General features: G+C 46.0%; 1 long non-coding RNA gene and 1 pseudogene across 2 annotated transcripts; one reads left to right on the top strand and one right to left on the bottom strand.

Moving 5' to 3' along the window:
• LOC132206835 (uncharacterized) overlaps positions 1-25,190 on the top strand; it is a 660,697-nt pseudogene that overhangs the window by 631,523 nt on the left and 3,984 nt on the right.
• On the bottom strand, positions 379-25,190 carry LOC125450210 (uncharacterized). 2 transcript variants are annotated; one of them, XR_009443200.1, is made up of 4 exons: positions 25,078-25,190; positions 24,503-24,584; positions 16,926-17,054; positions 379-848 (listed from the first exon to the last, which is right to left on the bottom strand). It is a non-coding gene; the product is annotated as an uncharacterized LOC125450210 (long non-coding RNA). The 2 variants fall into 2 exon arrangements; XR_009443201.1 differs by lacking the exon at positions 25,078-25,190 and adding an exon at positions 24,867-24,885.

Raw genomic sequence — 25,190 nt, 5'->3', positions numbered from 1 at the left:
AAATGTCAAGGGGCAAAGTTTAGATTCTCTCTCAAAGGTAATCCCCAGTATGTTGATACTGGGGGAATTCAGTGATGGGAGCGCCATTGAACATCAAGGGGGTGCTGGTGAGATTCTATCATGATGGTAACCCCCTGGATGTTGATAGTGTGGGGATTGGGGAGAGAAATAGTGACGGTAACATCACTGACTGTTAAGGGGGCGCAGTTGGATGATATACCATTTGGCTATCCATAGTTCACACAAATCTTTCAAAGTGTAGATTTTACAACAGCCTGAGACTGTTCACCTTGGCAGAAATGTAAAATCTTGTTCAATTTATTTCTCCTTTCCATCCATTATTATACTGTCAATGAAGATGACATCTGAAAAACAAAATAGACAAATTCAGCACCTGATCTTTTATTTCCTATTTGGCTTTGTTTTGTTCCAGTTCCTGTTGACAGGGTTTTCCTCATCCTCCGAGCCAATAAAATGGAGGTTCCAGTTGGGAGTCATCTTGATCAACAGCGTGTGTTAAGCCAAGGTACAGGACCCTACTTTCAGTGGTACTTCCAACAGAAAGCCTTAAACAATGCCAGCCAGAATTACAACTTTCGCTCGGACAGGAGAGAGCTGGCAATTGAATCCTTCCAGGCCCATCTCCAAGGTTGATACTAGTGTGTCGTGATCAATAGGGGTCCTGGTGGAATGATATTTAATGTGACCAGTAATTCCATCAACCTCATGGTTCCAGGTAACCTGTTCTTCATCATTGATCTGTGCTCATTCTTCACTGGGATCTGGTTGAAGACTTGACTTGAACCCTTGGAAAAATGGCTGGAGAAACTCATCTGCTCTGGCAGCATCTGTGGAGGCAGAGAGACAGTAACAGAGTTAATGTTACTGGTTATAAATACAGAAAATGCTGGAAAAGAATTCACTGGGTCTCACGGTATCTGTGGAGAGAGTGAGAAACATCCTTCATCGATAAGGGAGAGGATTAAAGATCAGGAACAGGGATGTCACGGTCATCTTGCTGCCATTACACAGCACACCATGCAGTATTGTATGTGCAGTTTGGGGTCTCCTTCTCTGAGGAAGAATGCTCTCACTATGGAAAGTGTGCAGTGAGGGTTTCCCAGCCTGATTCCTGGGATGGTAGGACTAATGGATGAAGGGGGGCTGGATCAGTGAAGCGGGGAGATCTCATCGCAACCTATGAAATCCTAACAGGACCGACGGGAATGCTGTTCTCAATAACTGGGAGTCTGCAAACAGGAAGTCATAGTCTAATTGAAATGGGGCAGGACTGAGATGAGGAGAAACGTCTTTACCCAGAGAGTGGGAAGCCTGTGAACAGGCTGCCTCAGAAAGTGGTTGGGGCCAGAACATGAAATGTTGTGCAGGAGGGAGTTGTATAGATTTTTTTATGGGCTAAGGGGAGAGAATACAGGGGGACAGGGGACTGAGTTGGATGATCAGCAAAGATCCTATGGAATGGGCACAGCAGGCTGGAAGGCTGACTGGCCGACTCCTGAAGCTATTTTTGATGTTTCTCTCTGAATGACCCAGTTGCCACTGAGAGCTTGATATATAGTGGTGGGAAAAATGAGGGACAACAATGTCTAATCGACAATTTAGGGAGACTAGTGCAGAATGATCTTTTGAATTTTGCACCAAATAGTCTGAGTTGGATTGGAGGGATTTTGTGAATGAGACAGGATGCACAGAAACAATGATGTCGCTGCGATGCTGAAGGTTTTGAGGGGAATTTTACAGACATGAGAGTTTCACTCCAAATGGATGTGTGCTGGGAGGGGGGGGTGGGGTTCAGGGCAACAGGGAACACTGGTGTTGGCATTTGGTGAATGATTGATGTTATTGACAGAAAATCCCTCTCTGAACCCAGCACAAGCACATGGCGCCGAGATGGCAGCACTCATTGTCCCACTGTTTCTGATCCTTTCTCTCCTCGCATTGCTTCCCATCAAACTCCAGAACAGGAAACAAGGTGGGTGAGACACTCCGGCAGATAATTGGTGATCGTTCTCCAGTCACAGCTCAATGTGGGTTTCAAAGTAACATTGCTCATTTGTATTTGAGAGTGGGAAGCCTGTGAACAGGCTGCTTCAGAAAGTGGTTGGAGACAGTGAACGTGTGCAAGTGGGAGTATAACTGAAAGTCAGTGTGTATATGTGTGAGAGAGGCACACTCTTAGTGACACACACTTGCTCACAGACAAGATCTCTCTCTCTCTCACACACTCACCCACACATACTCACAGGCACTGCATCCACTCGCTTCCAATCCCGCCATCACTGACATTCAGCAGCAGCAGTGTGTACCATCAATAAGATGCACTGGAGAGCTTCACCCGAGATGCGGAGACAGCACCTTCCATCTCATGGCCATTATCATCTACAAGGCCAAGTGCAGCAGATGCACAGGAACACTACCTGCTACAAATCCTGCTCTGAGCCTCTCCCCATCCTGGCTTTAAAATACATCAGTCATTTGTTCAGTGTCTCTGGGTCAGTAAATCCTGGAACTCCCTCCCTAAGGGCATCGTGCATCTACACACAGCACACAGACCGCAGCGGTTCAAGAAGTCAGCTCCCTCGACCTTCTCAAGGGGTCAAGTAGGGACAGGGGAAATAAATGCTCGGCCCAGCCGGTGATGTCCATGTGCCACGAGTGAATGTACTTTGTGAGGGTGTGAGCAGGCTGAATGAGCAGCAGATGGAATCACAAGGGAAGACAGACAAAGTAATGTGTTGTGTTTGAAAGATTGGTCAGCACAGATGTAAACTAAAGGGTAAAATTTGAATTATTGCTACCTGCACATCAGTCAAGGAAACCAAATTTATTTGCAAACAGGTGAAGCCAAATATTTACAGTAAAACATTCCCATGTTTTCTCTCTCTCTCAGTTTTTCCAGCTGATTCTTCCAGCAGATCCCGGCAGCAGAGGTAATTTAGTGAGGTGTTTAGCGACTTGTAACAGCTTTCAAAAACAGTCCAAATGGGGTGAAAATTGCTGTGGGGTGCATACCCAACAATTTTACATGGTGGCAAATATACTATTGTGTCCGACTCATTTGCAAATTGAAAGCAAAACAGATCAAATTGAGGACACCTTCCATCTGACACTGAAATGTGTGGCTCAGTCACATCAATGATGGGGTTATCCATTGCAGTTAGAAGAATTGAAAAAGGCAACTTACCATCTGAACGGGAGAGAAAATTAATAATTTATTCGTGCAGATGGATCTGAATGTCCTTGTGCATGAATCTCAGAAATCTAGCATGCTGCTCCGGCAAGTAATAAGAAAGTCATTTATTGCTAAAGGCATGGAGTATAAACGTAGGGAAGTGTTGCTTCAACCGCACAATGAAGTGGAGGTGCTGGTGTTCGACTGGAGTGGACAATGTCAAAGGTCACATGACACCGGGTTAGCGCCCAACAGATTTATTTGGAAACACAAGCTTTAGGAGAAGCACACAGATACAGGATTTGTGGCATAGAGATGAAAATATCATTTAAAGGTATTGAGTGGAGAGTCGAATAATAAGTCTCTGCAGGTGATCAAAAGTGTTGACAGTATTACTTCTAATATTAAGTCAGCAACACACACCGCCCCCCCGCCCCGATCTTCAGGTAAGCATCTTCCAAGGTGGCCTTCGAGATACACAACAAAGCAGAATCACCGCAGCAGAAACTGCCAGCCAAGATCCCTACCCATGAAGACGGCCTCAACCGTGTTCTTGGGCTCATGGCAGGCTACGTGTGACCCCACCCGCCGGTCTGTATTTGTAAAACGTTATTCGCTGTCCTGTTCTGACACCACCAGCTTGATAAATTAGTATGATCTCTCTACCTCCATTAGTTTATACAGTTTTAGTTTACTTATTACTTTGGTTAAACCCTTGGTATGTGAATCTTGCACCTGTCATGTTATCCCATTCATTTGTTTGCAACACCATCATATTTTTAAGTTCTCGTAATTATCTCACTGCCTCATTTTATCAGATTTTAGCTCATCCCTTTGCTTGTTATTCAGCTGCTGACATCCTCTGAATGCTCTGAAACTATTCATCACCTGAAGTGACTGATTATTTGAGACTCCTACAAATTCTGTCTATGTGCCTCTCCATCGCTTCACCTGACAAAGGGGCAGTGTGGTAAAATCTTGTGATTTTAAATAAACTAATTCGACTCTAACCTGGTGTTGTGTGACTTCTCAAAGGGACAAGGCATTGGGATTTCTGCATCCGGAGCACTGTATAGTCCTTTGGTCCACTGACATGAGGAGGAAAGCAGTTGCATTGGAGAGAGTTCACAGCAGTTTCACTGGATTGATGACAAAATGAAATGTGAGCTTTGTGAGGAGAGACGGGTACAATTTTGGTTTCTTTACATGAGGGCGGCTGTAGTTGTATTGGAGGCAGTTCAAAGGAGATTCACTCGATTATTTCCAAAAATGACTCGTTTGCCTTAGTAGAGAGATTGAGCAGTTTCTCTGGAGTTTAGAAGAATGAGAAGAGATTAAATTGAGGGATAGAAGATGCTCAAGGGGAGAATTGAAAAAATAGATGGAGAGGAGATGTCTCTTCATGTGAGGCAATCTAGAACAAGAGAGTCATTGCTTCAGGAGCAAGTGGTGCGGCAGATCAAAAGCAGAAGTGAGAACAAACGGCTTCTCTCAAAGGGGGAGAAGATTGTGAATTGTTGTCGCAAGGAGAATTGAGACTTGCTTTGGAAACAATCTGAAAATACTTCCTTCCAAGCGAGGTGATGGGAAATTGAGCTGAGGATGTGAGTGAAGGCAGATGCACAAGAAACTTCGATTATGCAGAGATTGGGCGAAGTCGACTGAATGGTGAGTGTGTGAATCTGTGAACTACCAATTCTACAATATCATGTATTAGTCATTGTTCGCACTGGTATTTATCCAATTGGGAAGACTGACAGAAACAAATCTTCTTTCTGTATGTGATGGAGAGAGTTTGGGTTGTTTTCTTTCAGGCAGAGAAGGTTGTTGAGGAAGGCGGAAATTATAGATATGTGTAAAATGGGTAGTTTTGTAGAACAGAGACTGATGGGTTCAGGCACATAATTCATTGCAGACAGAGTCACAGGTTGACAGGGTGGTGGGGAATGCACTGAGCACGCTTGCCATCATTGCTCAGACATTGTGTACAGGAGTTCTGACATCATGTTGTGGTTGTACACAACGTTGTTCAGGCCTCTTCTGGAGTACTGTGTCCTGTTCTGGTTGTCATGTTCCACTACGGACATTGTTAATCTGGAGAGGGTTCAGAAAAAGATGTATCAGGATGTTGGTGGGAATGGAAGGGGTGAGTTAAAGAGAGAGGTGGCATAGGCTGGGACTATTTTCACCACAGCACAGGAGGTTGAAGGGTGACCTGATCCAGGTTCATAAAATATCAAGGGTATGGATAAGGAGAATGGCAGGTGCCTTTTCTCCAGGTTGGGGCAGTTTAAAACTCGGGTTCTTCTAAAAGTGAGAGGACAAAGATTAACAAAAATCATAAGGGACAATTTTTGTTTTACACAGAGAGCAGTTCATGCAGGTAATGGACTTCCAGAGGAAGTGGTGGATGTGGGTACAGGACAGCATTTAAAAGACATTTGGGAAAGTACATGAATTGGAAAGGTTTGGAGGGATATAGGCCAAACACAGGCAGGTGTGACTAGTTTAGTTTGGGAACATGGTCAGCAAGGACAAGTTGGACTGAAGGTCGGTTTCAGTGACTCACTTACGAAGGACATGGGCAGGGGCAGGGGGGGGTGATAGGAAGCAGCTGTTCCCCTCAGATGGGGGGTCAATGACAAAGGAAGAGGGGGCAACATTTTAAGGTGAAAAGTAAGAGGCATAGAAGGGGATTTGAGGACTGTTTGTCCCATAGGGCGGTGAGGATCTGGAGAGTATGAAAATAAAACATCTGGAAGTATTTCAATCTGTCGTTGCGCCAGTGCATGAAAATGACACTTCGTAACTACAGATTCTTCCTGATTTATGAATGTTGAATATTCGTACAAAACAAGTCAGGAGTACGTAATTCATTTCCTTGAGGCTGGTCTGCCATATACCTGCCTTTAGCGTTTATTCCCTAAATAGATTAGTGAACAAAAGAATTCTCTCTCTCTCAGATTGAAAATTAACAACCGATCCAGCATCTGCTGTTGTTTGTGGGAGCGAGTTCCAAACCTCTCCCACCCTTTGTGTGTGGAAGAGCTTCCTGACATCTTTCCTGAACAGTCTGGCCCTAATTCTCAGGCTACGCTGTCCGTAGGTCCAGAAACCCCAGCCAGTGGAAATAGTTTCTATTTCACCACACAGTCTTTTCCTGATAATATCTTTGATCAGGCCACCCCCTAACCTTCTAAATATGACATAACCCCTGAAGTCCAGGTATCATTCTTGTAAACCTACAATGTTCTCCCTCCAAGGCCAATCTACTCTTCCTGAAGTGTGGTGCCCAGACCTGCTTCAAGTGGGGTCTAACCAGGGTGTTGTACAAGTGCAGCATAACTCTGTGTCCTTGTACTCCAATCCTCTGGATAGAAAGGCCAGCATTCCATTAGCTTTCTTCAGTCAATGAATATCAGATTTAAAAAGAATCACAGAAATGTTTGGGGAAACTCATCAAGGACAGATATTATTTGCCACTTGACTGACTGTTTGCTGTTGATAACAGCTCTCTGTCTCTTCTATTGACCCTTTACTGATGAGCTGTGCTAGAGCTGAGTACTGTTCAGTAAAGAACACAGGGACACAGGATGGTAAACATTCGTTTTGTTCACAAACCTCAATATTCGAGAGCAATGGAGCAAAGCCAGAGAAATATTATTAAACTGTGTAAAAACAAAGGCTTTCCATTTGTCTGAGGGAGGTTGCTTGAGATGGATATGGCTCAACTTGTAAATTGTAGGGGAGACGCTGGTGTCCCCCGAAGGAAGGTAACACAGTATTGATATTTTATGAAATAGAAGGTACCGCAGATGCTGGAGGATCTGAAATAAAGGTGTAGGAGCTGGATGAACACAGCAGGCCAAGCAGCATCAGAGGAGCAGGAAAGCTGATGTTTCGGGCCTCAACTCTTCTGAAGAAAAAAAAGGGTCTGAAGATGTGTCTCAGCTTGAAATGTCAGCTTTCCTGCTCCTCTGATGCTGCTTGGCCTGCTGTGTTCATCCAGCTCTAGACCTTGATATTTCACGATTTCATACCTTTGGAGGTGATATGGTTAGAAGCTGCCCTGATTGAGCCATTCCAAGAATCTCAGTCACAAGTGAGGAGTGTGAAGGAATACTCCCCAATTGCCTGATGGGTGCAGCTCCAACAATACTTGAGAAGCTTGACACCATCCAAGGACAAAGGAGCCAGCCCCTGCTTATTGGCACCACATCCACAAGCCACCACTCCCTCCACCACTGACACTCAGTAGCAGCAGTGTGTACCTCCAGCAAGATGCACTGCAGAAATTCACCAAAGACCCTGCAGACAGCACTTTCCAGACCCATAACCATATCCATCTAGAGGGGCAGCAGATATATGGGGACCATTGGCCCCTGCAAGTTCCCCTCTGAGCCACTCACCATCTTGATTTGGGAATAGATCAGCCACTGCTTCAGTGTTACTCGGTCAAAATTCTGGAATTCCCTCCTGAAGGGCATTGAGAGGCTACCAACAGCAGGTGGGCTGCAGAGGTTCAATAAGGCAACTCACCACCACCTTCTCAAGGGGGCCATTGTGGACGGGCTGGGTGATAAATGTGGGAAATGCCCATGCCAGATGATTGAATAAAATACTTTAACTTCCCAGGCCTGTAACTTCCATTTCCCTATTGTTAGCTTGTTCTGGGATGGTTGGTGCACACTTTGTACCAAATGTTGACGCAAAATATCCCTGGAATTCATTGGACATCTCGTTATTTCCATTGTCAATTTCTCAGACTCAGCGTTGTTGAGTCACCTGCTCTGTGACCTGCTGTGAGAAATGTCTGCACATTGCCAACAGCTTCGGTTTATATTAGAACATAGAACAGTACAGCACAGAACAGGCCCTTCAGCCCACAATGTTGTGCCGACCATTGATCCTCATGTATGCACCATCAAATTTCTGTGACCATATACATGTCCAGCAGTCTCTTAAATGACCCCAATGACCTTGCTTCCACAACTGCTGCTGGCAACGCATTCCATGCTCTCACAACTCTCTGCGTAAAGAACCCGCCTCTGACATCCCCTCTATACTTTCCACCAACCAGCTTAAAACTATGACCCCTCGTAGTAGCCATTTCTGCCCTGGGAAATAGTCTCTGGCTATCAACTCTATCTATGCCTCTCATTATCTTGTATACCTCAATTAGGTCCCCTCTCCTCCTCCTTTTCTCCAATGAAAAGAGACCGAGCTCAGTCAACCTCTCTTCATAAGATAAGCCCTCCAGTCCAGGAAGCATCCTGGTAAACCTCCTCTGAACCCTCTCCAAAGCATCCACATCTTTCCTATAATACGGCGACCAGAACTGGACGCAGTATTCCAAGTGCGGTCTAACCAAAGTTTTATAGAGCTGCAACAAGATCTCACGACTCTTAAACTCAATCCCCCTGTTAATGAAAGCCAAAACACCATATGCTTTCTTAACAACCCTGTCCACTTGGGTGGCCATTTTAAGGGATCTCTGTATCTGCACACCAAGATCCCTCTGTTCCTCCACGCTGCCAAGAATCCTATCCTTAATCCTGTACTCAGCTTTCAAATTCGACCTTCCAAAATGCATCACCTCGCATTTATCCAGGTTGAACTCCATCTGCCACCTCTCAGCCCATCTCTGCATCCTGTCAATGTCCCGCTGCAGCCTACAACAGCCCTCTACACTGTCAACGACACCTCCGACCTTTGTGTCGTCTGCAAACTTGCTGACCCATCCTTCAATCCCCTCATCCAAGTCATTAATAAAAATTACAAACAGTAGAGGCCCAAGGACAGAGCCCTGTGGAATTCCACTCACCACTGACTTCCAGGCAGAATATTTTCCTTCTACTACCACTCGCTGTCTTCTGTTGGCCAGCCAATTCTGTATCCAAGCAGCTAAGTTCCCCTGTATCCCATTCCTCCTGACCTTCTGAATGAGCCTACCATGGGGAACCTTATCAAATGCCTTACTGAAGTCCATATACACCACATCCACAGCTCGACCCTCATCAATTTTTCTAGTCACATCCTCAAAAAACTCGATAAGGTTTATAAGGCATGACCTACCCCTCACAAAGCTGTGCTGACTGTATTTGATCAAGCCATGCTCTTCCAGATGGTCATAAATCTTATCCCTCAGAATCCTTTCTAACACCTTGCAGACGACAGACGTGAGACTTACCGGTGTATAATTGCCGGGGATTTCCCTATTTCCTTTCTTGAAGAGAGGAATTACATTTGCCTCTCTCCAGTCCTCAGGTACGACTCCAGTGGAGAGCGAGGATGCAAAGATCTTCGCAAGTGGCGAAGCAATTGCATTTCTCGCTTCCCAAAGCAGCCGAGGACAAATCTGATCCGGGCCTGGCGACTTGTCAATCTTAATGTTTGACAAAATTTTCAGCACATCAGCTTCCTCTATCTCTATCCATTCCAGCATGCACACCTGCTCTTCAAAGGTTTCATTCACTACAAAGTTCGTTTCTTTCGTAAAGACAGAAGCAAAAAACTCATTTAGGGCTTCCCCTACCTCCTCAGGCTCCACACACAAGTTCCCTATGCTATCCCTGATCGGCCCTACTCTTTCTTTGACCATTCTCTTATTCCTCACGTAAGTGTAAAATGCCTTTGTGTTTTCCCGGATTCCTTCTGCCAAGCCTTTCTCGTGCCCCCTCCTGGCTCTCCTCAGACCATTTTTGAGCTCCTTCCTTGCCTGCATGTAATCCTCTCTAGCTGAACTTGACCCCAGCTTCCTCCACCTTATGTAAGCTACCTTCTTCCTTTTCACTAGAAGCTCCACCGCTCTCGTCATCCAAGGTTCCTTAATCTTACCCCTTCTTGCCTGTCTCAGAGGGACATATTTACTCATCACTCCCAACAACTGTTCCTTAAACCGTCTCCACATGTCTATAGTTCCCTTACCATGGAACAACTGCTCCCAGTCCATGCTTCCTAACTCATGTCTATATATATTCCTGCCGGGTTGGCTCTCTGACCTTAATTATCTCTCCGTCTTTAATCTGGAGGCGGTCTTTGCTGTCATTTTAAAATTCTGTTCTCTAACCCTTCAATTCCCTTTGCTTATTGTTTCTGATTATAGATGATAGCAAGCTGGATGGTGGTTTGGTGTACTCGGCCATCACTATCCCAAAGCCAAGAATCACTGGTAAAGGATACATTATATATATTTTTATGACATTTCTGGCTCCGTGAAAGTGGAGATTTTCTCTGGTTCATCTCGACCCTCAGAAAACCCAGCCACTTTTAATATCACTGCTTTCCTCTTGCTTAAAGCCTGGAACAAAGACCTGCCCAAGCTACTCAAATCTTTTTACGTGATTTGAATTTACTAATCACGATAGTGTTTGCAATTCACCAAAAGCATTGTCAAATTCCATCAATGCCAACTAAATTGACAACAGGGTAACGGGAATTGGAAGAGGGAAACAGACACTGATGGCTAACTGCGATATTGTTCATCTTGTTTTGAGGGGACACCTAAAGTTTGGGCACTGTTTACTACCCCAATACAACAGCGTAATATATGAGAGTGGCCCCTTCTGGCCTTAGTCACTGGGGCCATTCGCTCTGGGTCCAGCATCGTTCTCATGGGGAGCTTTGTCATTTGCTGTTTCTTTGATGACAGGAAGTTCGGTGGAGGGACAGGTAATGGTGAGGAAGCAGAGAGGCTGCAGAAGGGCATGGGCAGGCTTGGAATTGGGCAAAGAAATTGCAATGGAATACAATGGGGGAAAGTGTGGGGTTATGCGCTTGGGTAGGAATGGAGGCATTGACTGTTTTCCAAATGGGGAAGGTTTCGGAAATCTAAAGCACAAAGAGACATGGAGTCCCAGTTCAGGGCTCTCTTAAATTTAACATGCAAGTTCATTTGGCAGTTAACATAATACCAGCATTCATTTCAAGACGGCTAGAATACAACAGCAGAGACGTAGTGCTGAGGTTGTATAAGGCTCTGGTCAGACCGTACTTGGAATACCGTGTGCAGCCTTGGGCCCTGTATCTCAGGAAGGATTGCTGGCCTTGGAGGGGGATCCAGAGGAGATTTACAAGATCCCAGAGATGAAGGACTTGTCTGATGAGGAGTGGTTGAGAACTGTGTGTCTGTACTCAAAGGAGATTCAAAGGATGAGGATAATCTGATTGAAACTTAGGGAATATTGAGAGGCCAGAATGGAGATGAGGACATGAGGGGCACAGCCTCAGAGTGAAGGGATGACCTTTTCGAACTGAGATGAGCAGGAATTTCCTCAGCCAGAAGGTGATGAATCTGTGGAACTCATTGCCACAGAGGGTTGTGGAAAAGGGATTCGTAAAGGGATCAACTACCAGGGGAAGAAGGTAAGAGAGTATGGTTTAGATACATATCAGCCATAATTTGATGACGAAGCAGTCTCGATGGGCCAAATGGCCCAATGCTGCTCTGCTATTATGTGGTTCATAGATTCACTCTTACTGAGTGACCTGGAGGGGATCGCACACTTTTGAACCTCAGAATAAGAGTGTTCTGTCCACATACTGTGTAGCACCCATGCTAAAATGCGCTCAGGTAACTGAATGACCAATACAACTTAAGGGCTAGCAGGAGGAGACCATTCAGCCTCTTGGGAGTCGGCGGCCCCATTCATTGTGGCACGGCTGACCCCATCTTGGACTCAGATCCAGTTTCCTGCCCCCACTCCCTTTCACCCATCATTGATTAAAAATATATCTGTCTCTTCCTCCAATTTGTTCCGTTGCCATCATCCCTCACACACAAGGGAACAGCAGTGTGTACACACAGCACAGCAAATCCCCCAGATTCACATCCCTCTCTCCCTTGGAGAGCAGCCATTCCTCCTTACCTCTGTTTTCAATCTGTCCCACCACCTTCTCTTGAAATGTTGACCTGTTGTTCCAGATTGACCCACATGAGCAAACATTCTCTTTCCTTCTCCTTCCCATCTTATATCCCTCAATTAGATCCCCTCTCATTCTTCTAAACTCCATAGATTATAAGGTGAAACTGCTCAATCTCTCTTCATAAGACCATCCCCTTACCTCAAAAATGAAATGGAAAAAATCACCTTATATCTAGATAGTATCGTGAATGTAGAACAAATATCTCAAAGTGAGCTAGTCACAGTGTTGAAGAGGTCTACAGCACAAAAAGAAAAATAGCCCACTGAGTCTGTACCAGTCAAAAACAACCACTTCATTATTCTCTAATTCCATTTCCCCAGCACCCAGCCCATTGCCAACGCATCCCAAGTGCACATCAAAATCCTTCTTCAATGTGATGAGGGTTTCTGCCTCTCCCATCTTCACAAGTAGCAAGTTGCAGAGGCACCACCAGCCTCTGGATGAATGTGTGAGTGATAATGGGAACTGGAGATGCTGGAGAATCCAAGATAATAAAATGTAAGGCTGGATGAACACAGGAGGCCCAGCAGCATCTCAGGAGCACACAAGCTGACGTTTCAGGCCTAGACCCTTCATCAGAGAGGGGGATGGGGTGAGGGTTCTGGAATAAATAGGGAGAGATGGGGAGGCGGACCGAAGATGGAGAGAAAAGGTAGGTGGAGAGGAGAGTATAGGTGGGGAGGTAGGGAGGGGGTAGGTCAGTCCAGGGAAGACGGACAGGTCAAGGAGGTGGGATGAGGTTAGTAGGTAGGAGATGGAGGTGCGGCTTGGGGTGGTAGGAAGGGATGGGTGAAAGGAAGAACAGGTTAGGGAGGCAGAGACAGGTTGGACTGGTTTTGGGATGCAGTGGGTGGAGGGGAAGAGCTGGGCTGGTTGTGTGGTGCAGTGGGGGGAGGGGACGAACTGGGCTGGTTTTGGGATGCGGTGGGGGAAGCTGGTAAAGTCCACATTGATACCATTGGGCTGCAGGGTTCCCAAGCGGAATATGAGTTGCTGTTTAGGCAACCTTCGGGTGGCATCACTGTGGCACTGCAGGAGGCCCATGATGGACATGTCGTCTGAGGAATGGGAGGGGTAGTGGAAATGGTTCACAACTGGGAGGTGCAGTTGTTTATTGCGAACCGAGCGGAGGTGTTCTGCAAAGCGGTCCCCAAGCCTTCGCTTGGTTTCCACCAATGTAGAGGAAGACACACCGGGTACCGGTGGATGCAGTATACCACATTGGCAGATGTGCAGGTGAACCTCTGCTTAATGTGGAAAGTCATCTTGGGGCCTGGGATAGGGGTGAGGGATGAGGTGTGGGGGTAAGTGTAGCATTTTCTGCGGTTGCAGGGGAAGGTGCCAGGTGTGGTGGGGTTGGAGGGCAGTGTGGAGCGAACAAGGGAGTCACGGAGAGAGTGGTCTCTCCAGAAAGCAGACAGGGGTGGGGATGGAAAAATGTCTTGGGTGGTGGGGTCGGATTGTAGATGGCAGAAGTGTCGGAGGGTGATGCGTTGTATCCGGAGGTTGGTGGGGTGGTGTGTGAGAACGAGGGGGATCCTCTTTGGGCGGTTGTGGCGGGGGCGGGGTGTGAGGGTTGTGTTGCATTCCGCATGCAGATGGCCTTAAGGCCCTCTGCTTCTTCCTGTCCCGCAGGCCCGACCAGTCCCCCTCCACCGACACCCTCATCCGCCTAGCTGAACTCGTCCTCACCCTCAACAACTTCTCTTTTGATTCCTCCCACTTCCTACAGACTAAGGGGGTGGCCATGGGCACCCGCATGGGACCCAGCTATGCCTGCCTCTTTGTAGGTTACGTGGAACAGTCACTCTTCCGCACCTGCACAGGCCCCAAACCCAACCTCTTCCTCCGTTACATTGATGACTGTATCGGCGCCGCCTCTTGCTCCCCAGAGGAGCTCGAACAGTTCATCCACTTCACCAACACCTTCCACCCCAACCTTCAGTTCACCTGGGCCATCTCCAGTGCATCCCTCACATTCCTGGATCTCTCAGTCTCCATCTCAGGCAACCAGTTTGTAACTGATGTCCATTTCAAGCCCACCGACTCCCACAGCTGCCTAGAATACACCTCCTCCCACCCACCCTCCTGCAGCAATGCAACAATTCCATCCCCTATTCCCAATTCCTCCACCTCCGCTGCATCTGCTCCCACGATGAGGCATTCCACGCCCACACATCCCAGATGTCCAAGATCTTCAAGGACCACAACTTTCCCCCCACAGTGTTCGAGAACGCCCTTGACCGCGTCTCCTGCATTTCCCGCAGCACATCCCTCACACCCCGCCCCCGCCACAACCGCCCAAAGAGGATCCCCCTCATTCTCACACACCACCCCACCAACCTCCGGATACAACGCATCATCCTCCGACACTTCTGCCATCTACAATCCGACCCCACCACCCAAGACATTTTTCCATCCCCACCCCTGTCTGCTTTCCGGAGAGACCACTCTCTCCATGACTCCCTTGTTCGCTCCACACTGCCCTCCAACCCCACCACACCCGGCACCTTCCCCTGCAACCACAGGAAATGCTACACTTGCCCCCACACCTCCTCCCTCACCCCTATCCCAGGCCCCAAGATGACTTTCCACATTAAGCAGAGGTTCACCTGCACATCAGCTAATGTGGTATACTGCATCCACCGGTACCCGGTGTGGCCTCCTCTACATTGGGGAAACCAAGCGGAGGCTTGGGGTCCACTTTGGAGAACACCTCTGCTCTGTTCGCAATAAACAACTGCACCTCCCAGTCGCAAACCATTTCCACTTCCCCTCCCATTCTTTAGATGACATGTCCATCATGGGCCTCCTGCAGTGCCACAATGATGCCACCCAAAGGTTGCAGGAACAGCAACTCATATTCCGCTTGGGAACCCTGCAGCCCAATGGTATCAATGTGGACTTCACCAGCTTCAAAATCTCCCCTTCTCCCACCGCATCCCCAAACCAGCCCAGTTCGTCCCCTACCCCCACTGCACCACACAACCAGCCCAGCTCTTCCCCTCCACCCACTGCATCCCAAAACCAGTCCAACTTGTTTCTGCCTCCCTAACCTGTTCTTGCTCTCACCCATCCCTTCCTCCCACCCCAAGCCGCACCTCCATCTCCTACCTACTAACCTCATCCCACCTCCTTGACCTGTCCGTCTTCCCTGGACTGACCTATCCCCTCCCTACCTCCCCACCTATACTCTCCTCTCCACCTATCTTCTTTTCTCTCCATCTTCGGTTTGCCTCCCCCTCTCTCCCTATTTATTCCAGAACCCTCACCCCATCCCCCTCTCTGATGAAGGGTCTAGGCCCGAAACGTCAGCTTGAGTGCTCCTGAGATGCTGCTGGGCCTGCTGTGTTCATCCAGCCTCACATTCTATTAGCCTCTGGATGGAAGTGTTTTCCCTCATTGGTCCCTCCATCAAGGAGGAAAAGTTTCTTCCTGCTTACACAATCTATGGTCCCTCATCATTTGATACATCCCTATCATGTCCAGCCTCTCAATCTCCTCTGCTCTAAAGATAACAACCCTGATCTCTCCAATCTCTCTCCATCACTGACACTCTCCAGCATCTAAGGCAACATCCTGGTAAGTCTGCCTCTACACCCTCTCCCAGTGCTTTTAGATACATTCTGTCATTAAAGTGTCCTTCATTTACACGTCACTGTGATATTGCATCAGGTGGGAAACACTCAAGTTATTTTGCAGTGAAAAAGCTGGCAGATAATTTTTAATCAGCAAAGTTACGTTTTAGCAGGTGGTTAATGTCGAGTCACTGTTGTCTCATTGCAGAGAAAGAGAGAGAGAGAGAGAGAGAGAGAGAGAGAGAGAGAGAGTGAGAGAGAGACAGCAACAACTGTTTTGCTGTTTAACCTGTTGGTCACCACATCTAAGGCAAAGGGGAACGATCATTCACAGCAATCTCTACCAGTGCAGGAACTGAACCCCGCGCTTTCAGCACGACCAGACAATCAAGCCCTACATGGCAAAAACATTGGTGGCTCAGTGGTTAGCACTGCTGCCTCATATTGTCTGTGTGTTTCCGCCAGGTGCTCCAGGCTTCTCCCATTGGTCTAAACGTGTGCAGGTTCGGTGGATTGGTCATGCTAAATTGCTCATAGTGTCCAGGGGTGTGTAGATTAGGGAGATTAATCATGGGAAATGCATGGTTACGGGACAGGGTAGCAGCGCAGGTCTGGGTGGGATTTTCCTTGTAGTTTAGTAGAGACTTGATGGGCCAATGGCCTACTTCTACACTGTGGGGAATCCACTACTGTCAATGTTTAGCTCAGCAGTGTGGGTCAAGTTATTCTGATCTGAGCACTGCACTTTGATGAGATTCACTTTCAATTTCTAAACTAATGGGGAGGTAATTTTGTCAGATGTCCAAGGGGTACTCTGAGGACTTGAATTTGAACCTTGCTGTGGCAGGTGATGGATTTTGAATTCAACTTTAAACAAAGCAGATCTGGAATTGAGATTTTAATGATGAACATTGTCAGGAACAAAGAACCATCTGGTTCACTTGTGAAGACTAACATGAGAAGGCATTTCTTCTCTAAGGGAGCTAGGAATCTTTGGAACTTCTTGCCACAGCGAACATGTGTATTTGTTGCATTGGGGGGAGGCAGATGTAAGGCTGGGATTGATAGATTCTTGATCAGCCAGGGAATCAAAGGAAAGGGCAGGAAAGTGGACACGAGGAATGGTGGATCAGCCACAGTCCAACAGAATGCAGGCTCGAGGGGCTGAATGGCCTCTTTCCATTCCTGTCTTTGATGGTCCTTTTCGGAGCGAAATCTGCCGTTCTTACCTGGTCCACTCTGCACTTTACTCTTATCACTTTGCGGACACCTCATTCACTTGCTCGGCATGAAGGCAATCTGTCGGCGGACATTCTGAGATTGGCATCCATTGCCACCTTGGCAGAGCTGGCCACGCCCTGTTCAGAGTACAGAGAAATAACATTCATCATCGTCAGTTTTCGGCTTGTTCCAATGGTGTGCGTTTCTCAGAGGAATTGGTCTGTGTAATAACCCCAGATGTTCACAGCTCATCCTGTACACTCTCACTGTCTTCCAGATAAAGTGTTATTCTCACCACCCAGCCCCTCTGTCCCCCACGCTCACTGTCTGCCCCCTCTGTGCCTGTGCGCTCACCACCCACCTCCTCTGAATATCCAGCTTGTAGACTTGACACAGAAATGGTTCATCCAGTTTAATGTTGATCAGCGAGAGGTTATCTGCTTTGGGAGCAAAACCAGGAAAACAAATTGTTATCCAAAAGGTGACAGATAGGGATGCGGGGGCGCAATTAGACCTGGGAGTACCTCGTACACCAGTCACTGACAGTGAGCATTGCAGCAGCAGCAGACGGTGAAGAAGGCAACAGGACGGTGGCCTTCATAGCGAGAGGGTTCGAGTCCAGGAGCAGGGCTGTCTTGCTGCAATTGTACAGGGAGAGACCACGTCCTGCAGTATTGTATGTGCAGTTTGGGGTCTCCATCTCTGAGGAAGGATGCCGTGGCTATGGAGGGAATGCAGCCGAGGTTTCCCAGACTGATTCCTGGGATGGCAGGACTGATAGATAAGGAGAGGCTGGATCGATTAGCATTATATTCACTGGGGTTTGGAAGAATGTGGGGTCATCTCATAGAAATCTATAAAATTTTAACAGGACTAAACAGTGGTAAACACAGATGTTGCTGATGGCCAGAGTAGGGGGCGAGGGTGCGTGAGTCCAGAATCAGGCAGTCACAGGCTAAAGGAGACGGGAAGGACTGAGATGGGGACAAATGTCTTCACCCAGCGGGATTCTCTGCCACACAAAGTGGTCAGGGCCAGAGCAGTGAATGCTGTTCAAGTAGTTGCATGGAGTTCTTCGGGGCGAAATGTCTTGTACAGCCACATAATAACATCCCAACTGCTACACTCAGTGTTAGAACTGAAAAAAGACAAGTGTTCCAAACTTGCTATCCACCCGTGACTCCACTTAATGGAACTATGTGTCTGGACCCCTCGATCCCTCTGTTTGACAACACTCCCCAGGGCCCTAGCCCCTGCACTGGTTTGGCTCACCAAAGATGCAACACCTCCATATTTGTCTAAATTAAACTCCACCCGCTAGTCCTCAGCCCATTGGCCCAGTTGATCAAGTTCCTGTTGTACTCTGAGATAATCACCTTCACTGTCCACGAGGCCAACAATTTTGCTCCTGCTCCTCATTTACTACGTTTCTGTATTGCCCTATTTTCAGGCTGATCAACCAGACCTGCGTCAGGTTTCTGCAGCTGACAAATGGCTAAGCTTTGTTGCCATTCTCTCAGCCAGACATCAATTCCAAAGATGAACTTGCCTTGAGAAACCATCTGAATAACTGTCTCACACATAACTCTGAGAGAGCCAATTTCTCCTGCTGTAGCATGATCTGACCCTTGATGGCAGGGATTTGAGATTTTGTGCTGTCCATTCCCAGCTTGAGTATCCATTTGATCTCCTGGTCAGTGGGTCAGGGCAGATAAGCCAATGAATTGAATCTACTCTGCATTTATTTTTTTTTTATTGTGGTGAGCTGGAAATAATTCTAGGCAGGATTGTTCTCCAGCTCTATCTAAATTAGCCTCTAAGTTCATCATTTTCAAACATACATCCAGCTCTCTTTTCATACCTCATATGGAATCCACCTCCACCACTCTCCCAGGCAGCACATTCCAAATCCGAACAACGTTCCGAGTAAAGATGTTTCTCCTCATCTCACTCCTAGCTGTCTTGGTGACAATCTTGAAATTGTGACCCTTGGTTACTGACATAGTGGAAACAGAGTATTGAACTTCACTCTCTCAAAATTCTTCATAATTGTGAACACGTCCATAAAGTTTCCTTTTAATCTTCTCTGCTCCAAGGGGAATAAGCCTGATTTCATTAATCTTTCCATGTCAGTAAAATCTTTCATTCCTGCTGTCATTCTCGTAATCTCCTTTGGACCCTCCCCAGAGGCTTCTTCCTTAAGTAAGGTGCCCAGAACTGAGAACAAACACAGTCTGAGCAATGTGGTCTTAGCAATGACTTGTAGAGATGTAGCATTACTTCCTTGTTTTGAGACTCAATGTCTCTATTTTTAAACTCAAAGATCCTTTGAAACTGCTTCACAACTGTTTCAACTTGCCTGGCCACCTTCAGAGAATAATGCACATGAACCCCAAGATCTCTCTGCTCAATACTCCCCTCAAAGCTGTACCCTTAAGCTTGTATTGTCTCTCTGTGTTTTTATGAGCAAAATGCACAAGCTCATATTTTTTCTGCATTGAAATATATCTGCCAGGTCTCTGCCCATTTGGCCAACTTGTCAATGTACCTGTGAAGTCACTCAGTGTCATCCTCACAATTCACTCTTCTCCCTGGCTTAGTATCAACTGCACATTTAGAGATTTTATCCTCAACACCCAACTCCAAATCATTTATATATAATCAATACAGTTATCAATACATACCTGCCAGTTTCACCAAAGTCAATGGGTGAGTATATTTACCAGTCTGTTCTTGTTAGTTTCTGCACTGTGAATGAACAGTGACAATATTACCCTGTATCTGTCAGTTTCTGCTGCGTTAGCATGAGTACAGTTACCAATGTATGCCTCTCTGTTTCTGTCTTGCAATTTGTAAATGTTCTTATCAAAATATACCTCTCAGTTCCTGCTTGGTGAATGTGAGTGCTGTTACCAATATGTGTCTGTGAGATTCTGCTCTGTGAATAGGAGAGTCTAGTTATCAGACTGTACTTATCACTTTATGCTCTGTGAAACTGGGAATGCAGTTATCATTATGACTGTCAGTTTTAGCTTTGTCAGTGAGAATGTAGTTTTTAATCTCTCCCTGATAGTTACTGCAGTGTGAATGCCTGACTGAAATTAGCAGAAACCAAAAGAGACTGATAACTATAAACACATATTTACATTGTAGTAAATGTGTCATCATCATCGGTTTGTGTGCTTCTTCGATATGCACAAATGGGTTTAGTTATTGATCTGTACATGTCAGTTTCTCCTCGTTTATCAAAATGGTTTAGTTCTCTGAAAGCCAGTACTATTCTCTGTAACTGCATGATTCACGCCGTGACAGTTATTGTTAGGATGTTGAGGCTGCATCTTAATCTCTTCTGCATTGCGTGATTTATGAGTTGAGTGTCAGTCCATGTGGTAGTTGAGGGGATGGAGAAGTTGAGGACATGGGGTGATAACAGGAGGGGAACTGCTTTATTCTGAGAACCATTCTGATGAATGGTCACACATTTCTGAAATGGTTAGAGAATGTGAGATCTGTGGCATCACTAATATAGAACATAGAACATAGAACAGTACAGCACAGAACAGGCCCTTCAGCCCACAATGGTGTGCCGACCATTCATCCTCATGTATGCACCCTCAAATTTCTGTGACCATATGCATGTCCAGCAGTCTCTTAAATGACCCCAAATGACCTTGCTTCCACAACTGCTGCTGGCAACGCATTCCATGCTCTCACAACTCTCTGTGTAAAGAACCCGCCTCTGACATCACCTCTATACTTTCCACCAACCAGCTTAAAACTATGACGCCTCATGCTAGCCATTTCTGACCTGGGAAATAGTCTCTGGCTATCAACTCTATCTATGCCTCTCACTATCTTGTATACCTCAATTAGGTCCCCTCTCCTCCTCCTTTTCTCCAATGAAAAGAGACCGAGCTCAGTCAACCTCTCTTTATAAGATAAGCCCTCCAGTCCAGGAAGCATCCTGGTAAACCTCCTCTGAACCCTCTCCAAAGCATCCACATCTTTCCTATAATACGGCGACCAGAACTGGACGCAGTATTCCAAGTGCGGTCTAACCAAAGTTTTATAGAGCTGCAACAAGATCTCATGACTCTTAAACTCAATCCCCCTGTTAATGAAAGCCAAAACACCATATGCTTTCTTAACAACCCTGTCCACTTGGGTGGCCATTTTAAGTGATCTATGTATCTGCACACCAAGATCCCTCTGTTCCTCCACACTGCCAAGAATCCTATCCTTGGTTCTGTACTCAGCTTTCAAATTCGACCTTCCAAAATGCATCACCTCGCATTTATCCAGGTTGAACTCCATCTGCCACCTCTCAGCCCATCTCTGCATCCTGTCAATGTCCCGCTGCAGCCTACAGCAGCCCTCTATACTGTCAACGACACCTCCGACCTTTGTGTCGTCTGCAAACTTGCTGACCCTTCCTTCAATCCCCTCATCCAAGTCATTAATAAAAATTACGAGCAGTAGAGGCCTAAGGGCAGAGCCCTGTGGAACCCCACTCACCACTGACTTCCAGGCAGAATATTTTCCTTCTACTACTACTCGCTGTCTTCTGTTGGCCAGCCAATTCTATATCCAAGCAGCTAAGTTCCCCTGTATCCCATTCCTCCTGACCTTCTGAATGAGCCTACCAATACAACTGCTCGTTTCTCACCGAAATCAGAATCACAGATATGGTACAGCACAGAGGTGTACAAAATGAACAGAGGTAGAGATAGAGGAGTGGAGTTAGCTTTGACGAGGGGACATGGTTTTAAAGTGAAAGGAGGTAGATATCGGGGAGACGTCAGAGGTAGGTTCTTTGCTCAATGTGTACCTGTCAGTTATTACTCTGTGAATTTGTATCTAATAATAATATTCTTCATGTCAGTATTTGCAACATAAATGTGTGAGCATATGTCTCCACCACTCCCTGTCAGTTAGTAGTTATCAATTATCAACCTGTACCTGTCAGTTTCTGGGTTTTGAATGGGAAATGAATTTCTCATTCTCTCCTAGTCAGTTTATGCTGTGTAAATGGGCAAGAAAAATGATCAGTCCTTGCCTGTCAGTTTCTGCTGTTTGAATACGAATGTCATGATAAAACTGGACCCATCAGTTCCCGCCATGTGAATGTGAGTTTTAACATCAGCTTTCTTTTGTCTGTTTCTGGAATGTCAACGAGTGTCATCGTAGATATCAATCTGTACTTGTCAGTTTTTACTGTTGTGTATCAATGTGCCTTGATTCTCTGGAAATCAGTAATATTCTCTTTGACTGAGAGATACATTCTGATATAGCTATTAGGGTGTCCAGACAGGCTATTAATCTCTTCTGCATTTTGTGACTTCTGCATTTACTGTCAGTTGGCAGGATCGAGGAAGGGTCATAGAAGTGGGGCTGCTTTCCTCTGAGAACCACTCTGAATCAGTAACACGTTTTCTAGTTTGCGTGCTGAGTGTGGGTTTTCTATACCGCACGTCCCGAATGCTGGTTCTGTGTGTCAGTACGGGATCTTTTTTCTGGGTTCTGTAGTATCAATGAGATATTTAGATTCATTTTCTGTTGGACATTTTTAGTGCTCTTTCATTAAAGAGAGTTATGTTCTGCACCTATCTGTCTATTTCTACATTATATATTTATACTAATACTCTAAACAACAGAATGTCATTTCCTTCATCACCAGGATCAGAATCAGGATGAGGTGCAGTGCAGAAGTAGACCATTCTGCCCATTGTGCTTGCACTGGGACATTCTATTCTGCATACTAGTTTCCAGTAGTTGGTGAGAACGTGAGCTTCTTCCACTCACTCCTCGTGTCTATCTGGTAGTGCCAACTTGACATTAATTCTGTAGTTATCAGCCTTTGAATAGCTGGAATGCCAGCTTTGCGATGTCTGCAACAGTCTCAGGTACTGTATATGGATTTCATTCTCCTTTCCTGTTCATTTGTGGTTTTGTGTCTGAATGCAGCATAAACTCTGCAGATATTCACTGACCCTATATGATTGAGGGATTAATTTTGCACTGACATTTGTCCTTACCAGTGAGGCTTAATTTCGTTGCATTCAATCTCAGTTTTTTTCTTTTAATTTGAGTGCACAGTGGACTTTGTCAATCATAACTAGACAATGTAACAAATAAACATCGAACACCAAATCTCCTCTCTGTTGTGATTGGTGAGTTTGTGCATCAGTTTACATTTGTCCATATCTGGAAATCTGTGTAAGGATAAATTTCATTATCTTCCTTTCGTCATTCAATGACTGGCTGTGAGCGAGTTTTCTTGCATGCTCCTCGTCAATATATCTTTAAAGACTGTTACTGATTTATGTCACACTGACTGTTTCTGTATGTCTCCTTGTGTTTCTAGCTCATGTCATGTCATCATCTGATACTCCTCATAAGGTGTGATTCATGTACTGTAAAACAGCTTTTTCATACATTGACTCTTGCAGAAACATGTCCACTCTTTCTCAGTCTCTTGACCAGAATGTCAGCATGGATGAAGTGAGTTTTCATCAGTACTTTATTCAGTCTCTGGTATTATCTGTTAATCTGCTTCTCATTATTTGTCATTGTATTTCACAGTGCATGAGTATCTTTTTAAAATGAACACATCACTTTCAGAAGTTGCAGGAGTGTGTTTGATTTTTCTAATCTCTACTGCTCAACATGAATGAGTCTTCATCTAATCCACTCAGTGTCAGGGCCTAAAAGTGAAGGCATTTCTCACTTTGTCAGTCTCTGATTGTGCGTTTATTCTAGATTGGTCAGTCCCTGGTCTGAACGTGCATTCCAAATTTTGCTCATGTGACTGGCATCCAACAGAGAAGAACATGGAAACTAACATGAGTGTAGCAGGGAAGGTCGAGAGTAACTTCAAACCCTTTGTAGAAATTTGAAAACAAAATGAAAGGAGATGTACAATGTTTCTTGTTGGACTGAAGGAAAAATTAAAAGCAATGTTAAATCCTGTAAGGTGAAGAAATGGAGAATAATGTTGCCATAAGGGTGAGGACAGCAGTTCCTCTGCAGCCTCGATACATTCATAGAAATAGAATGCTGACTGATTGGGTTTAGTGTTGTTAGCTGTTTTTCATTGGCGCAGACCCAAAGGGCCAAAGGGCCTTTTTCTGTGCTGCAGACATCGATAACTTGAGGTTGTTTGGGGAGATCACTTTGAATGTACCATTTTCTATGATTTGCAGCGTATACAGAACGTTTGGTTGTTCCATATTGCAACATGCACCTTTGGACAGTGAGAGTGTGTGTGTGTGAGTCAGAGGGTTAGAATTATTCCACAAAGAATTAATTCTGTCCTTCTCATTTACTGATAAGCTTCATATAAACGTGTTTCATCCAAGTTTGTAACTCTTGTCCTCTCAGTGAGCAGTTTCTTCCCATTTCTGCACTGAACTGAGGTATGGCTGTTGCCACTATGTTACAGCATGATCTATTTGTTTGTCTTGATTTTAAGTTTGAAAATGCCCTTAGTCAGTGCAGATTTAATACTGTTCCCGAGTGTCTATTCCAGATGACCGTTCAGTCTATCCATCTTCAAAACCGGTGTCAATGTCAATGGGCTACATACCTGCTGATTGTTAGAAGCAGCTAGTCACACATGGCTTTCTACCGAGGAAATATGATAACATCCAGGTCCTTCCAGTATTTGCCTGGAGGAAGAGAGAATACACGCTTCCTGTAAAATCCTGAAAATGTGAGATAATAGGAACAGCGGATGCTGGAGAATCCGAGATAACAAGGCGTAGAGCTGGACGAACATAGCAGGACAAGCAGCTTGGCTGCTGTCTTCATCCAGTTCTACACCTTGTTATACAGAAAGTCTGGCAATATTTCCACTGTTCACGGCACAATATCTAAAAACAGCGTGAAACAGAAGCCAATCGATGAATTTCCATCAGTGCTGAGAGGATAAAAAATACCACAAGACTGACCCCCAGCAGCTTCTTGCCGCTGTGTCTCCCTCAGCAGGCCCACACACAGACCGAGAAAGGCCTCTCTCTCCCCGCCCCCAGGCCGCTCTCTCTCCAAGTTCCGGGGCCAGTTCCTGCCCCGCTCGGCCTCTTACCAACAGCCCCCGGTTCTCCCTGAACTGAGCCCGAATCAATGCCGGTCTCGGAGCCTCCCTCTGTGTCCCAGACTCACATCTCGATGCGCTGCCGGAAGGAGCCTGCTGCTCCCTCGCTTCCCTGGGCGCTGGTCTCTCCATTACGGTCTGTTTCAAACAAACCTCTTCCACTCACTGAGTCAATGCCCCT

This window comes from Stegostoma tigrinum, chromosome 44, assembly GCF_030684315.1.
Source record: "Stegostoma tigrinum isolate sSteTig4 chromosome 44, sSteTig4.hap1, whole genome shotgun sequence".
NCBI lineage: Eukaryota > Metazoa > Chordata > Chondrichthyes > Orectolobiformes > Stegostomatidae > Stegostoma > Stegostoma tigrinum.
Note: the sequence above shows the minus strand (reverse complement) of the source record. Positions and strands in the feature narration are given on the sequence as shown.